Raw genomic sequence first — 18,056 nt, forward strand, 5'->3', positions numbered from 1 at the left:
GCCAAACTCGGTCGCCGGAGACCTAACCTGAAATCTGTACGCATAGGGACAGACTCTTTAGTGGCTTGATGACATGTCTGGGTTGGTTGCTGTGAATGCGGGCTGGTAGGGTTCGTTATTCTGTCCCAGACTGGATTATTCACATCCAGACGTGATGAATCTGAAACTTGCGTGTGGTATAAACAACTCAATAACACTCACTTAAACCAGTCTGGACCAAACAAATTAATGTTTTGCTTGTAAGCTGTCACAAATTCTGGTTTCCTTTTTACACGGAGTCTATAGCGCAAGTGCAGCCTACCCAGGGAAGTAGTCTGTTGTACAGACCCTGAAGTAAATACATCCAAGAAAGCCCACGCACGTCTAGAAAATGCGGCAAGTCTAGATTTCCTTAGTTTCAGGAACCAGAATGGCGACAATTCACCCATTGCGTGCGTCAACTTGCGAAATGAGAGACGGGGTCCAGTTCACCACACATTTCAGCTGGATGACAAACAGATATGTACAAACCAAGTTGTTATTCTCACCAGACACAGTTTTCCTTGACATGTTGCCTGCCGAAAAAAGAAACCATATAATTTTCATGTTACATGACACTCTTCGACTATCATTACTTGGTAACAGACATTACGATAGCTCAATCATCGGAGCAGACGACACAGGCGCCATCATGGTATCAAACTGCTTGGATGAACAAACATGTCCATGTTGACCTCCCTGCATAGGTGAAGGTGGAAGACAATAGAGAGAAGAACATACTTAGTACCGAGACAAATACTGGAAGGGAGACTGTTCCACTAGCCGACAACAAAATTCTATCTGATTCCAGATGTATATATCATGGCGGGACATAGAGAGGTCATGGCGATACTGACTGCTACTGATTCTTTCACAGCTGTCCTGATATTAAATTGAGACGTTTAATGGTGTTGAAAAGCTTAAACAAACTTGTAAAGACTGGAAATTAATGATATTAGCTTCGAATATTACTTTCTTTTTCTAACTTGCTTCGAGGGTGTGACGCATTGCGGTGCAGCGAGTGAGTGTAGTTTTACGCCGCTTTTCGCGATATCATGAGTGGAACACCAGAAATGGGCTTCACACGTTGTGCCCATGTGGTGAATGGACTCGGGTCTTCGGTATGTGCGTGACGAGCGAACGCTTCAACCAAGAGGCTACTATGCCCCCAGGCAGTGTAGCGATTCTCGAGCAGGATAACCGTATACAGACAGGGATATGGAAATTGCTGGTAACACCTTGTTAAATGTGTAGCGTAAAACTTATCGAATGTATAATTGATGTTGGAAGAAAACGTATGCTTGCGGATGTTTGTGCGTGCGATGTAAGAAGTGAAGATGTTAGACGTTGATCCCTTTGAGGAAAAAAATTCGAGCAGTATTAAGGACTTTGAATTAATTTTTATCGGAACATCAACCAGGATGTCCTGAACCGCCGAATGATGACGTCGTTAGCGCAATGAGCGTTTACTGCTTGCTGCTGATGTCGAGTCGAAGCAGTTCAACGATGCCTCCGCTGATAACCCGCAGACTCTCTTTCACGAGGTCATAAAGTCAATATATCATGCAAGGAAAGTTCCACTTTATGGTCTTTATAATTATGTTTCTGCATGCCTTTAATTATGGAATAGTTTGTAATGAAATATGAGACACTCCATGACTCTGCACAATCACGTTACCCCATGCCTGCGCTCGGCATGTGGTCGTAAAGAGAGAGGGGGCGTATCAAAACTGTACAGGACATATACACGTCGACGAACACTATTTAACTTCGATCCCATTTTTATGATGTAGATTTGGGTCGTCAATGGTTATTATACATTAATGCGTCCATCGTTGACAAAAGATGTTATCGAGCTCGAATTCGCGCAAGAACATATGTAAATAATCGCCTACATTCATAATTTTATCTTGCATTATTCATTTATATCCATAAAAAATAAACCAAACAGACAAGAATCAAAACACGGTCACCCGTTCATCTAAAAAATAAATGGAAGAAATCGTGTTAAAAACTTTGGAGTCGGGCCCTGTACTACCTACGTCACATCAGGCGACTAAAGCCGATTTATCAGTTGTGTTATTCTCATGCTGAATCTGGCAATACGGGTATAGGACAGTCGATAATGGTGTCGACATAGGTATATGATATAACCGGTGCCCCAGGTGCTCACGACTACAGCTTGGCGTAAATTGCATAAATATACCAGACATTGCTGAGTCTCTTTGAATGACATTGATCGAAAGTTAATGACCAGGTGCCCCCGAAAAGAGCCCTAGTTTTACAGATCATTCTTTGATGTCTATAAATATAACAAATCTAGGTTGTGCATACATAGCGGAGGTGAAGTGTGTAATTTGTAGCTGTCCATGAATTTGTTATTTCCACACGAGTGGGTGGAAGACAGGTGGGGGGGGGGGGGGGGGGGGGGGTATGTAAACGCCAAGCAAATGGCGGTGTACACTTGACAACTGGATTGATCTGAAAATTATATACGTTTTCAAAAATTGACGACGATCGCTACAACGCTGTCAACTTAAGTGAACAATGCTATATAGAAAGCGGTAAAATATAACATATGTTATAATTGGGATTGCACGTTCTCATGCAGTGAAGTACAGATTGTGGTACGTTTATTGGGTTGAACTCCCTGTTATGTCTAACAATGCGTCTATACTACCTGCGTCTAAAACAGCGTCATCGAATTATCATTTCTTGGTAGTTTCGTTCTTGCCACCACCAACTCAGGGCGTGTATTTTTGCACTTTATGTTTTATAGTTTATATTCACTGTTTATAACTTTGCTTTTCTATGATATGCACGAGAGCGCGGTGTCAGTAAGCAATGAACGTGGCTATAATAATCACTGAAGGGGTTCAGAGTTAGGTATTTGGCGTCTGATCCTGTACATGAACGAGTGTTGTTTTATGCCTTGAACTGCAAACGGAATTACGTCACAGGGGTCAGTAAATGATCGAGTCTGGACGAGACAAACCAGTGGGAGATGAGCGACCTATGATGTATGATCAGCTAAGTCATACTCAGCTACGACCATAGTTTGTGGAGTTGAAGTAGTTGATGTCACCGGTGAGGTTGTAGTAGTTCCTGTTAAGTCCAAACATCGTCTTGTTGTGAATATCGCTTTACGCCTTGCAACAAAATGCCTAGACACTGTCAGCTTACTGGAAACGAAATAAACTCAAATATATATTCACTGTTTGCACCATTTTATCCGAAACTGTTAAAACAAAACCCACATTGTATGCTGTTTATGTACTTAAGTGAGAAGGTGAATGAGTATAGTTTTATGCCGCTCCTTGCAACTTTCCATCAATATCATTGCGGGAGACACCGGAAATAGACGTCACGAATTTTCACCCATGATGGGAATGGAACCCGGGTTTCAGCGAACGTGCAGACGCTTCAACCACAGAGCTACCCTACGACCCTTATTACAACAACACATGCATTGTTCTGTATCGACAAATTGTATGGAATTAGCAAGGAGTCCTGATGTTTCTTACAAATTTTGTCAATATCTACTTCTTATCGAGAACACATCCGTTTGGTGTTCTGGGGACGATTTATGTGATTCGCTAATGATTAATTAATAACGTTTTCTTAACTTGTATGAGTAGTATATCTTAGACTGCCAGAATGTATGCAGAAACAGGGCATTGCATTACCACATAATGCATGAATAATCAGTCAAAGTGCATGTTCGTCAGCGGACCAGCGAAAACCAATCCGTCTTGATCTGATGTAACCAAGTCATGTTTGAGGTTCCGATCGTAACCCCGCCTGTGTTGATGTAATCAGCTGATGTGTAATGAGCAGTATGTGGGAGGGAGGACGATGATTGCACATAATATCCGATTCGGAGGGGGTTTGGGTGGGATTAAGATCTGCCTGACCATTCATACATATCTGACAGAGTCAGGTATTTAAATCATCTCATTACATCATACATACAGCAGCCAAATAATACATTAACTAAAATTAACTAAATTTTATACGGGAGTTTCAGAGAGTTCTGAAAAATTAAAAATAATACATTTATGTATACACTTTATAAACATTCACATGCATGATGAATATTATGTTTCAAATGTTAGAGACAGTATATGTCTGATGAAATGAGTTTAGATGTTGAAATGTTGAAAGCTGATTCATATTTGATAGACGTTTGCGCAATCGCTTATCTCGTAAGACAACAGATGGTAACCCAAATGAATGTAAATGCAATATAAACGTTTCTGATATTCATCTCAACGTGTTGATAATTTACGCCGTGTGTGTATAATTACCACATTGTCTCTTTGTAATAGATATTAATTGGGGCTACAATTAATGACTCGAGTCAAGTATATCCCAAGCTTACATCACCAGAAAAGGTCATGTATCTTACTAGTACATTCTCGCCTCGCGAACTCTCATTGGACAATGTTTTGGTGAGACAGGCATGGTCTCGCTAATTCGCAAAGCGATCGTAACGCAAGTGTTCGTACTTGAAAAACTTGACGATCCGGGTTAGAACTGGTCTTCAGCAACCCATGCTTGTCGTAAGATCTTAGGCGATTGATAGGATCGGGTGGTTAGGCTCGCTTACTTGGTTGTCATCATATCCCATTTGCACAGGTCGATGTTCATTGTGTCAATCATTGGATTGTCTTGTTCAGACTCGATTATGCACATACCGCCGCTATACAGCTGGAATATTGCTGAATGCGGCGTTAAACAACAATCAATCAAATAAAGACTTACAGCTGTTTTGCTCGCTTGTGGGAAGGGGACAATGTGTATTAGTACGTAAGAATCAATCCCCAGTCTTAAGAGTCTGATGGACAGTTCCGCTGAGCTGGTTGTGTTGTCATACCCCACGGCATATTCAGTTGCTCAGTCACTGACCTGTCTGTCCTGGTCGAAACTTTACATGCCGCTGTCATATAGCTGGAATATTTCCAAGTCTTGCGTTAAACAGCGAACAAAATAAGCCCCTTATGTAAACGTATCGAGGGTAAAAATATACATGTGCAGACGCTGTGATCTTACAAAGAATATATAACAGTTACTTATATGTCCATGTACCTGATGTGTGATGGCCGTCGGCTAAAAGCAGACATTGTGTTTATATTATAGATATCGATGATGCAGGGCGATAAAGTGACCCCCCGTTAATTCGGACAATATGGTATTTGCTGAAACAGTGAAAATGCAATCCAGAAGTGCAGTTTGCAGTCCTAATTTCCAAATACTGGGTTAGTGAACCGTACATGTAATAAAGTCACTTTGTGCGTATACTGGACAAAATTATTTAGGGATATTTTAACTTTTGAAATTATGAATGATAATGTATTTATTCATTGACATACTGAAAAAATATCAGTCATAAAAATGCCAATATCCCTAACTTATTTTGTCCAGTATACATGTATACGTGTAAGTTCTCATGGGTACATTTCTTATTCCTCTCTATGATCGAGTTACTAGAACCACCGTCTGGGGTGGGCCTGTGCCATTGTCTTTAAGTACATGTACTACTCAACATCGGATAAAGATACAGGAAGAATCCATCCTCTATGTTTTCAGTCAGTGAGTTTTGTTATAGTTTGACCTGTATTCCAGCAATCCGTCGCCGGGGGACACCATGCCAGAAATGGGCTTCACATATTTCGCCCATATGGGGACTCGAACCCGGGTCTTCGGCGGCAGCATAAGACAGCGGGAATATTCCTGTCATAAGTTGAGCAGCATAAAACTGTATCATCGAATACGTTCAGCAAGTTAGATTTATCAGTTCCATATGCCAGTATGGTACACATTTCATTTATTTTTATACATGTCACACTACCTGTGTATACCTGTTACCTGAACGACAATATACAGTGCCAATATATTTGCCATGAATTACCTGAGATTGTAAATCACAAGAAGGAATGTGTATACAATCTGAATTACTACTACATGTGTGATGTCCACACCGATGACCCAGGAAAACGTAACCTGACCGCACACCACCTGTGTTACCTGAGCGTCTGTATACCATGATGCCATACTGGTATCAACCCCGTCTAGCTCTGCGGCCAGTGGAACGTGACAGGAATCACTTGGCCCCGTCCCGCCCATTCCATAGAGAAGTTTGGGGAAAGGGTGTGATGTGGGTTACATACCTGTCCGTCTGGCAGTCACTGTATAATATAGTCGTTCCGACTGATAGTTTAAACTCTTCTATACGGCACACACGGATAACATTAATATAATTACTACTGTTAGCACCGAGATGTTCGTGTCAACGCATAGGCGTAAGTGCATTATGGCTTGAGCGCTTGTTTCGTAAAATCGTAAGATACACCGAGCCTTATCGGGCGATGTTTTACAACAATGCTTACACGTGGGTGTGAATTTGTTAATAACAAAACGAATAGTGATGATGATGATGATGATGGTGGTGATGATGATGATGTTGATTATGATGATGATGATTTGTTCTCAAATAATACTCCAACGTGGTGTATGTGCATATACTGAACAACAAAGAAACGCAACACTGGCTTTTATGTCAAGTTTTTAAATAGAACACATGAACATTAACGCTTACCTGTATGAGATTTCTTTGTCGAAACTTGGTTATCTTTTGCTTTCCAGTATATATACAAAGATACGACAGGAGGGGAAAGTTCAGTTATATAACTATATCCATTCGCCTAGTAGCTATCGACTGTATGTCACCAGAATTTAACTTTAACCGCTAGACTAATCCTATATATAGATGGGGAAAAAAACAACAAAAGATACTTCGACCTATATTACTATTAATGTTTGTTTATGGGGTCAGTGGGGTAGCCTAATGGTCAAAGCGTTCGCTTGTCACGTCGAAAATCCGGGTTCGATTCCCCACATGGGTAAAATATGGGAAACCCATTTCTGGTGTTCATCGTCGTACTGTTGCTGGAATATTGCTAAAACTCGACTTCACTCACTCACTCACTCACTCACTCACTGTTTGTTTATGGAGTATGTCAAACTATTTAAGCTGACAGCTCAACATGACATAACGCCAATGGTAAATGTTTCATCCGGACACCTGCCTTATTAACTTGTAACAGTACATGTCCCTTAAACAGACCCGTCCGGTAAGAATCAACACCTCTCCTTATGTTAATTACAGGTAGACCGGTGTCATTGTTGTATACTCTGTGTAAACGCCAACCACGTCCTGTCGTTGTCCATGCCGTAGACCCTGGTCATATTTGATCTGAGATGCTGAGCATATTTGTCGCAAACAACCAACTTCAGTTTAGGGCAGTGGGTATTCTTGATTTAACTGAGATAGGCGTGGTTCGGTCACCGATGTCACATTCTGACTGTAGGCTACGATGCAGCCTCGAGAGATGACTACAACCAACAAGTGCTAATTAGGTTAGGCCACCGTGAGTTTGAATGTTTCTGTTTAACAAAATATGCTGTTGTAAAGCTTTGGAGGTTTGTTTTTCTCGCGTTGAGCTTTAGAACGATCTCTACACGACGACACATCTGCTCTAAATCAATGTTTGTTTTGATTTTAATAATTCTTTGTTGATGAGTTTTGTCACGTCTATCGTCGCATTTACACAGTAAAAGATATGGAGGTAGAAGACTGTCACGTTTAATCCCACACTTGCCCAACACTTAACGATGTTCGGTGATGGATTGTATAGGAAACCATTTTTTTCTTGTACAGACGGATAAACACAAGGGAAAATGTGTGTGTGTGTGTGTGTGTGTGTGTGTGTGTGTGTGTGTGTGTGTGTGTGTGTGTGTGTGTGTGTGTGTGTGTGTAAATAAAATGTACGCTTAGCTATGAAATTTCACACGTACCCCTAAACCGTTTTTACCTTGCGGATCGTTGACATAATGAAGTTTAAATAACATGTCAACCAAGGTTAATCTTATAACGAAAAGCACATACAAATACCGTCTTTACTCGTGTCTATGCTGTAAGGTACCTCACGACATGCCTCATCAGCTTTGACGACGTCATGTGTGCATAATATATTCCTGTTTAACGACAAATGATTGAGTCTGGACCAGACAATCCAGTGATAGCTATCACCAGCAATGATCCGCCTTCGGGGTATGACAACACTCTATAAACTAAATCAGAAAGAGTGATCACGTGATTCATTTACATGTACGCGTCCATATACGACCATGCATAATAGACTACTGGGGGCCAATTCATAATCTGTCTCAGGGTCCTTGAACCATATTATTTGCCCTTCCAATCAGATCTTTCTTCAAAGCAACCCAAACCCAACCCCCCAACATATTTTACTGAAAAAACGTTCATAGTGAAAAAAAATAATATAATGAAATGGAGCCTTGGGATTTTTTTCATTTTTAGAAGCTATGGATATCTAGGCTTGCCACATTTTCTAGACTTGCGTGGGCTTTCTTGGATGTATATACTTCAGGGTCTGTACGACAGACTAGGGTGTCCTCGCAATATCCCATCTCATCCGGGTTCCTTTTCAATTGAACTGAAACTGTTTGTTTCTATCCAGATTCATATTTACATTGACTAACGTTCGTCCAACATGTTCTCCCTATGGTCGGTCAAGCTCCGAATCCCCACGGTCGAGCAAACAAGCTTTATACACTCCCCTTTGTCGTACCACATATTTCAGACTTTTTCTGGCCATGCATCATGGTGTTTGTTCACATGATCCCATATTTCGATTCATAGCCACGATTCAGTAACACAACATAGACCAAAGCAGGTCATTATTTTACTCCAAAGATCAAAGTACAATCTCTTGATTCGCAGGTCAGAGGTAAGTGTCGAATCCGATTAATCTTCTTTGTTCCCGTGAACACATAATCCTGTTGCAAACACTGGCAATATGGAGCAAGTTGCGCTAGTGTGCGTTGGTCAGTGTATTCAACGTGGACAGCTTGGGGCACTACTGGCCACTTCCTTGTGTGTACGGCCAGGTAACCCCTAGGGGTACAATGCTGATCTCTTGCGTCAACTTCGCTGCATATTTATTGAATTGTTGTGGCATGGCCACCGTCCGGCATTCCTACTTACGTAACTGTTAGCTGAGCATTTACACCACAGCTTGAAACAGTAACGTCAAAGCCGTCGCGCTGAAAACCATAGCCATTCTCACTGTCCACGTGCTTAATTATTTTCCCTACTGCCTCGCCATCATGCGATGCTAAAACTCTGGGCCCGGTTTCACAAAGCTCTCGTAAGCCTAAGCTTTCCGTAATTTTTCTCTTAGCACCCGTAGCTCCTGTGTTATAGTAGGAGGTACAATGGTTACGAGAAAAAGTACGAGATCTTAGGCTTACGAGAGTTTTGTGAGAGGGGCCCCAGAATAGCAAGTCTAGATTTATGTGAAACAACAGAAGTGGTAAAGTACCATTTTTGTCATTTTTTGTTATCTTCTCTCTTGTGTTCTTTAATGTGTACAAAAATATCTGCTTCCTGTTTTCAGGATGATATCTATATAGCGCCAAATTTACACACATTATGTGGAATCGATCCCAAACTCCAACCTATGTATTATACATTTCTTTATAACCTTTGCCACAATCCGATTGTGACACACAGAACGGAACCTCGTATGAAAGCTAGATCGATTTTGCATTTGATATAGTGTTCTTTGTCATCAGTATATATGATCCGTCATAGATAAAAATTCAAATGCGGAAATAACACTGTTTGTTGGAGGAAAATCTGGGTTATTTGCGATAATCCAGGTCTCAGACTTCTTGTGACAAATCAAGAATTCGGTTCGAACCCACAATCACCGGATCCTCACATTCAAGGAACCCAACATCGAACTGCTGTGTCATACACGACTGGGCGGCCCGAACCTACTATACTGGTTTGATAGATGTTAATCATGTAGATATAATCGGAAACAATCGGGAATACAATAACCGATAAGGACAAACTTCTTTATTCCGATGATGCGAAATATCGATACAAGTTATTATATCGTTGTCAACAATAACCTTTGCTCTGTAATAAAGGCAGATACTAAATTTTAAAATGTTCTGATTTGGGTTTGAAACAGTTAAATATTTTATAGCAGACCTCCTCAGCTCATGTGTTTAGGTATTTTCATAGTTTAACATGAAAAAATTGAGGGCGTATACATAAAGTTGTAAAAGTTGTTTTAGAAAAAAAATTCTTTTAATTCACGCATAAAGCTTATTCTAGGAATATTTGTATCTATATAATTTTGATAGAAACAAACAATTTCTTTTAAATTGAAAAAGGAGCCCCAGTGAGATGGGAGATTCGCACTTTAGGAAAACTAGACTTGCTTCAGTTTTCATTTAATAGGGCTTTACTATTGCAGAATGGGCTGTCCGGAAGGAAAATTAATGTCATTCAAGGATTGTGAGACTAAGTCACATCAACACTGACCACATGCACTGTCCATCTTATGGAATATTCATGAACATAAGTGTACATGACATAACTGAAAATATTATCTGCCGGCCTTGACTGGCCACTACTGTCTTCCCACGCAAAGATGAGAGGTCAATGTCGACGTGACCCATTCCTCAGGGCGTGCGCCATATCTCGCAGCTGCATTAATCATCCCGCTGACAGGTTTGTAATCTACAAAGTGTATGTGAGACTAACAGAGTGCAAGTAACTAATAATGGAGATCGTGCGTTACAATATGACTCCCATCGTAAAGCCTGGTATCACTTTATATGTAGCACGTCACACATGAAACAGTATTGCCTTCCTTATGTGAACAACTACACTCACATATCACACACACACACACGCACGCACACGCACGCACGCACACACACACACACTACAAATAAATAGAAATAAAAAAGATCACAAGGTACCAGAAAATACCCAAAGAGAACTAAACCATTCCACACAAACACAAAATTAAAACACTCACAAATAAAAAAATCGAGAGAGGAATACGAAAATATTTTGTCTTTAAAGTCTTTATTTGTTGCCAATGACTATTTTATCTCCTGTGGCGTTTCGCTTTGTTTTTTAAACAAGTTAATTTAGTTTTCATTTCATGAAACATTTCAAATGTAGTTAAATATTCGTGCAAGTTGAATACTGGTTGTTATCCCTTTATCTCGTTGGTTAACGCGATCTCGCGAAATCAACTTTATATACTCAGCATGTATATTGAACATCTATTATCATATATTTGGGTTTTGTGTGAGCCGCCCTTTTGACGGACACAAAGACATGTCTCTTGCTATAAGAAGCTGAGTTAAATGCTGACACACATAAACATTGATATGTGGGGGCGATTTCCGTTATCCAGTCCAGCCAACTGAGGTTATTGTGACCTACCTGAACAAGGTACGCATACCTGTTCGACACGCTTCAATGATTTCGTTAGGAAAAATTATATAGTTGATCGTACTCAAATATTTGCAATATCTGATGAATGCACTGTTACAGATTCATGTAGATAATTGCATTTTATCGGCTTCCTAAAATAAGTTTTAACCACGTGTTGATTTCGTATGAGCCAGTGGAACACGTTCCGATACATTATTCATAAAAGGTGTGAACATCCCATAATAATATGACATCACGTTATACGGTACCACTCTACTAATGCAGATCTAGGGCTTTGAGTAAGTATTTAATTACATACTGGGGGCGCTTCTGAGATGTTTAGGTATGTATCGTAATGATAAAATTCTGGGTACACCTATTTTCCCGTCATAACATCTCCGTTTAGGCTGATAATATTTTGAAGCCGGCTAAGAGCGACCTCGATTTTGAGACTATTTCCCGTACTACTAGTTACAGTAATCGGAGTAACGAGCAGGCGTCTGCTGGATTAGCACTGTCGACGGAACAGTGTGTATGACCCGCACGAAAAGAGGGTGTTTTTCCCCTTAGATTTATTTAGTGTTATTCAGATTTTATGTGAAATGCGCTTACGCGGTTTTGTAAACAATAGCAAGCGCAGTGTTTAAATGAAGAACATAATTTTGAAGTTACCATTTTCTCCTTTGCTAAATTATCAAATGGGCATTTTAGTTTCGTTTAGATTTTTGTAAAGACATTCACATGATCATGTGATATAATTAAATATTGATACATATTGATTCATGGTTTGATGAGTAACTGACAACAGCAGTTACCTATAATACGACTTGAGTAATCCAGCCTTAATTATAAGTTATATTAAAAGGGAGAACACATATTCCACAAACCAGTTTTATTTCTTACACAAGTTCGTAGTGTGTGTGAGAAGCAGCACATCGTGTTGTGGCTTATGTGAATGGTATTATTACTCATGAATGTCAGTTCAGTTATGAATATCTCTCACATTTTACTGTTACAAACATCAGATTATGATAGATTAAATGTAATGCATATCACTTATTGTCAGTTGTGGACCTCTAACCTTACTGTAATAACAATAGCTAATTCCTAAATGGAATATTAACTACTGCCAATCAGGAAATGTTCCAGCATAAGCACTTTGACCAAATATTGTCAGAGAGAGAACTTACGGTCATCTTATAGATGGTTGTCAGATTTTAATGTATTTTATCTAAGTGTTGTGTATATTCAAGTTAACACATCAACCATCCTACTAACAATCCTCCTTGTCTGAACCTTCTAAACTTCAAAAGCTGTAAACTGCACAATAACAAATATCGCTTATTCCTAAGACATTTGCCAACAAAAAAATATGAGCACTCTGACATATTGTTGAAACATTTTGAACAAGTCTGTCCTTGTTTGAAAGCGGTCATTTGTTTTTTAGTCATTTGTTACCATGTACATTAATGTTCAGAATAGATTATTGCTATATTTTGTTAACGTAATCAATGGAGTATGTCATAATTAATTTATTTTATTTAATTGTAATAAAATCACGCTATGCTAATTTACAGATATCATAATTCGTAATCCAAGTGGTGCTCGTATAAACAAGCACCTGTTGGCTTTAAACTAGTTGTTTGGAGAGTAGTGCTAGCACTGAGCGCATTAACATAGACGGGTGAGTGAAGCGGCTGGCGTCGGGTTCCCGCAATCTTCAGTGTCAGCGTATGCCGGTGTTAAAAATTACCCTGGTTGCATAGAGAGAGTAGAAGATTTGTCTGCAAGAATCGGGATTACCTTGATTTAAACCGTACGATCCAATTTATCAGGTAAGCATCTGAAAAGCAAATCACTACCTATGCATCTTGGAGAATTTCGGAATACAACCTGATGCCGTCTGCTGTATGTATTCAACATGGCGGTGTTTCATTGATGGGACACTGCTTTTCCGTGTGTTATTGGTGTTTTCCGTTATGTACAGGTGAGATCAAAGTTGGAGTACCTTACGTTGCGTAACATGGGTTTTACTTGTCCAAATGCACACCTACTTTCTGGAGAACTACGTGAGTAACAGGTTCATTTCCGCATACCCATGGACCCCCATTACCTCCGCTTACCATCGAGGATTCACGGCCCAGCAGTTTTATATACAATTCTGATGACCTTCAAAACAAACTTCTAAATCATGTTGTCAGCTGCTGTTATCTCTGAACTGATGACAGTTATTCCTGGCAGTGGATTACGTCAAGAATGGTCCACAAATTGAACACATCCAAGCTATAATTTATTCCTAATGGATGAAGCACTGCTCTTGTCTGCTCAACATTTCCATTGACCCGGGATTACTAACATTTAGTGGTGGGCATGGCAGTTCCCCTCCTGACCAGATGTGTTTAGGAATGATTCACAGGAACAGAATGTTTTTGGACTAATGCATCGGATTGATAGTCTGAGTCATGTCATATTGGACCCTTTCTGTATGCAGTGACAGTTGAGAGGATGTGGATAGTCCATGTATTCTGATCAGGCTCATATGCGGGAAATATACTCAGTGGTTGTCGGATCATATGCAATAAAATCAATACTATCACATCAATATAGTGGGATGCATTGTTAGTCAGTGATGAAATTATACTTTAAAAATATTTTGTGTATATTAAACAATTTAAGTGTCAATGACCAGGTCATCATGAGCTAAGTTTTTTATACTGATGGAATCATGGATCCCTTTATCCTCTTTACTTTTCTAAAAATTTCTAAGTGGTTGGTGTAAAATCGCTAGAAAAACAAATATAGTTGTCGTAAACAAGATGTTAAATGCTGCCAGTCTAACACTTAGCAAAGTTATGTGGAATTTTCTTTTAACAACACAGTTTATGCCAAGAACAGTGCATGAACATGAGTTTGTTATTCACTTTAAAGTATTTTATTACAAAAATATTCACTAATTTGTGTATGATAGTGCTGAGAATCAACAGTATGCAACTGAAACCACATGTCTGTGATAATCCATCTGCCTAGAATTGTTAAGGTACACTATGTGAATAGATATACACTAATACCACCTCAGTCAAAGATATCAGCCACTGGTTTTTAGCCTGGGTCAAGTCAAGTTTATTTTAGTTGGTATGCTTTGATAATTGCGTTTCATATATCTGCACTAACTGGCACCGAAGTGAGGTGACAAGTTGGGAAAGTATAAATACTCAGTAGATACAGGGAAAGAAGTAATTTTTTTCACCTGTTTCATGGGGCTTTCACAGAGTGATTGGGTGTGCCCTTGGAACGTAAATATGCTAACAAGAAGGATACTTTGATCCATGCTTATACCAGGTAAATGTTATGTAGATAATTAGCATTTGCAATCCTGCAGTTTTACTCATTCCTTTTTACATAGATCCGTATAAATATCTGTATCTCTGGGTTTTTGTGTGAGTAGTACTGTGTCTATTTATTTCCGTATCTTGCACAGGTTATGTTTTGCTTAAACACAGGCTTTCTGTAGTGAAAAAAAATACCTGATTTCTTAAAAACAGTATGAGTACAGCATTCTTTTCTGTGACTTGTTTTAACTGAACCATTTCAATTTAAACCTGTTGACACTAAATTCAAGGAATGTTTACCATGAAATGCTTTTGGCACACACTGCCATCTGAGAGTGTGTCAAGGTACCTGGTTTTGTTGACTTCAACCTTTTTGGGTTCTGTACATATGAACAGGAAGAGTAGGCTAGTAAGGTTCAATGTATTCTTACCGTGACAAGAATGTACACTGAATAAACCTTTGGCTGGTGTACTACTGTTAGTATTATCATAGGAAAAGTGCCAAAAAAATGTCTTGAGTGAGAGTGACATTTCATTGATGATTGATTGGGTTTTGCTTCCAACTAAACTTGTCAAATACAGGACAAATTTTTATGGATAGCAACTTCTTGAGTTAATTTTCATGACGTTTCGGGGTTTGAAAAATCATAAACTTGTCAAAGTAAGTCGATTATTGTTGATCATAAAGTGATTGGTTATAGTGCATTTATGTATCTTGAAATTTTAATGCCTGCCAAAAATATTGTGTCAGTTGTGACATTGTTCTGTTTTATGCTGATAGTAGTCATAAGTTTGAGTTCCATATTTTGAAGTTGCAAGTCACATAAAAGAAGTATATATGGATGACAACTTCTTTACTTATAGAGTATGACATTTTGATACAGGTTCTTTGTTTTCAAGTTTAAGTTTGCTCACCTGCTTTTGTCTTCACTTGTGGAAAATTATTTGCTCAATAACTGTCATTTTGTCAATCTCCATGTAAACAGTAACAGTATTTAAACAAGTCATTGTCATTGCAGTAGATGAAACCTGAGAGATGGTATGGAAAGGTCTAACCTTATAATTTATGTGGATGTAATGCCTCCCATGAACATAACCTCCGCAGGAAATCGCCCGTGTGACCTGAAAATTTGGTTATTTACATTTTAATGAGTTTTGCTAGAAGTAACTTATGTGATTTTTTAATACAGTTATTATTTAGTGTCATGAGCATATCAAAATTCATATTATTTTTGTCCTTAAATATGATTTTAGAATGTTTGAATCTGCTGGCTTGGCACATGTTTAAGAATTTAATTGTTTTGTAGGTTTAGTGCTTTATACAGTTTATTATAACAAAGCTTTTAACAAACATGAGGTAAATTTGAAACAGGAATTTCAGTTGCAATATTGCATATTGGACATTGGTAAAATTACAAAATGATACCTGCTATAGATGTTATTGAATTCATTGGTGTCTGAATCAAATATATTATTCTATATTTTTCATTTTAGTGCAGTGTGCCTAAGTCGATAGTCAAGGTGAACCTTGCTTGTCAGACGGCTGATAAGAGACTATTCAAACTGTGTTGAACTAGGTGATTCATAACTGAAATGGTGAGGTGTATTGTGTAGTAAGCTATGCACTATTGGGCTGTGTGTAGTTCAGTGAAAGAAGCAGTCATTCTGGATCGAAATGTCTGCAAGAAACTTTACAGCACTTGCTTTGAATAGTGTAACCTCATCAAACATGTCAAAGGGTGCCAGAGGAAATGTATTTTTTATTACTTTTGTGTTTTGAATTCATTGTGAATTTAGTTTAGGGTTTCTGTAAGACAGCTATGGTTACCTTTTTATACAACTCTGGCATTTAGATTGTCATGAAAAGGGAGATTTTGTATGAATTTGCATGTTTTGACGTAATTTAAAATTATCCTTTAATCAAAGTAGGCTATATATCCTAAAAAGAATAATATGCTTATTTTGCAATTTTGTTTTGGGGAGACAATATGAAGTGCAGTGATGTCTTGTAAGAATAGATATATATTATGCTGAAATCTTATCTGTACATCTTACACATTTTATTTGTAATAATTGTGTTAAATATCTTGGTTCAAATTGGAGGAATATGTATATTGTCATTCCATGATGTCATTGGTTAGCTCCTTTCATTAGTTGTTTCTACAAAAGGTATCTATTTTTCAAGTTCAACTACTACTGCTAAATGTCATTGTGACTAGGGGTAGTGGTGATATCATAGGCCAAAGATTGCCTTGTAAGTTGTAAACTCAGGCCTTATTATTTGAGTGTCTACAGTTAACAGCTGCAAGCTGTTGTAGACAACTGAACTGGCTGCTCACCAGTGCATTCACTTGTCTTGCCTTATATGGAAGATAATCAATACATCCAACTGCTGCTACCTATTGATCTGGTGTCCTACACAGCCTAATGTCATCAAGGAAACCTCTTGTAAACTTGAAGTAGTGTTAAGTTAATATAGCTGTCTGTTACCTTAGTTTTGTCTTTTCTTCAAAGTGTTTTCAGTTTGAAGCATTTAGAAACGGTTGACTTTAAACTTTACTTTACTGTTAACCATTGTTGACCTTATACAGGTTAATTGAATTGAAACAGTTGAAGGAGACCGACTCGAATAGTCACATACAGGTAACATTTGAGCAAGGGTTACTTTGAAAGCAGTTGATAGAAGAGGTCATGTGGGAATTGTCTGCCATCTACCAATCAGTTTCTGACTAGTAGCCAACAACCGTTGATTTAATATTTATGAATTAATATTGGGTTACCTTGTGACACTAGTACAGTTATGGTTTCGAATGATTTATTATGTTTGGTGGTTGATATGTTGTTTGATGTCACATTCAGCAATATATCAGACATGCGTATGATTATGTCTAGGGGCTTCACACTTGTGTCAAAGCTGAATAAGGTGGCTAAATGCCTAAGGCACCGGACAGTATTGAATGTTTATCATGTCATATGTTTAAGGGATATGGCCAGGCCTTAAAGCATATGATCTGATGATGTTTAGATTGCTGTCACATAACTTGACTTTTATGATGTTTCAGAAGTATTGCAGTAAGCTGGGATAAACCACAAATAACTCAAGTGTTTATGTGTTTGCTTACCACTGGCATAAGTCAGTAGATGTTTGAGAACAGGTCATCAAGGGTTCTGCATACCTGAATCTATTTGGAACTCATGGAAAACTTATTAAGCAGATTATCATAAAGTACTGACTACATTCACATGGAAACCATTACCAAATGACTATATTATGAATCTGTTCAACTATATTATTGTAGGTAATGGTAATCCAGACAGTAGTTACATGAGTGGAATTGTGTTTAGTAATTATTAATTGTCATGATATGATTGTGAGG

At 38.6% G+C, this 18,056-nt stretch overlaps 1 protein-coding gene across 20 annotated transcripts in view; it reads left to right on the forward strand.

Annotated features, from left to right (window-relative positions):
- LOC137293937 (spectrin beta chain-like) overlaps nucleotides 1-18,056 on the forward strand; it is a 103,496-nt gene that overhangs the window by 23,256 nt on the left and 62,184 nt on the right. For 18 of the 20 annotated variants that reach the window (XM_067824801.1, XM_067824811.1, XM_067824804.1 and 15 more), the window contains exon 1: nucleotides 12,993-13,185. The exons of the other annotated variants lie outside the window; for them this stretch is intronic. The gene's annotated coding sequence lies outside the window, so the exon portion shown is untranslated. Of the gene's footprint in view, nucleotides 1-12,992; nucleotides 13,186-18,056 lie in introns of those variants that run through there. 20 annotated transcript variants of the gene reach the window in all.

The sequence above is a fragment of the Haliotis asinina genome, chromosome 8 (genome assembly GCF_037392515.1).
Source record: "Haliotis asinina isolate JCU_RB_2024 chromosome 8, JCU_Hal_asi_v2, whole genome shotgun sequence".
Taxonomy (NCBI): domain Eukaryota; kingdom Metazoa; phylum Mollusca; class Gastropoda; order Lepetellida; family Haliotidae; genus Haliotis; species Haliotis asinina.